We start from the raw sequence: 484 nt of genomic DNA, 5'->3' as shown, positions 1-484 counted from the left end.
GCTATATTATCAATACCACTGGTCTATTTATCAATACCACTGGTCTATATCATCAATACCACTGGTCATATTATCAATACCACTGGTCTATACCACTGGTCTATATCACTGGTCTATATCATCAATATCACTGGTCTATACCACTGGTCTATATCATCAATACCACTGGTCTATATCACTGGTCTATATCATCAATACCACTGGTCTATATCATCAATACCACTGGTATATCATCAATACCACTGGTCTATATCATCAATACCACTGGTCTATATTCATACCACTGGTCTATATTATCAATATCACTGGTCTATATCATCAATACCACTGGTCTATATCATCAATACCACTGGTCTATATCATCAATACCACTGGTCTATATCATCAATATCACTGGTCTATATCATCAATACCACTGGTCTATATTATCAATACCACTGGTCTATATTATCAATACCACTGGTCTATATTATCAATACCACTG

The sequence above is a fragment of the Salmo trutta genome, unplaced genomic scaffold, assembly GCF_901001165.1.
Source record: "Salmo trutta unplaced genomic scaffold, fSalTru1.1, whole genome shotgun sequence".
Lineage (NCBI taxonomy): Eukaryota > Metazoa > Chordata > Actinopteri > Salmoniformes > Salmonidae > Salmo > Salmo trutta.
This window is presented reverse-complemented; position numbering follows the sequence as displayed.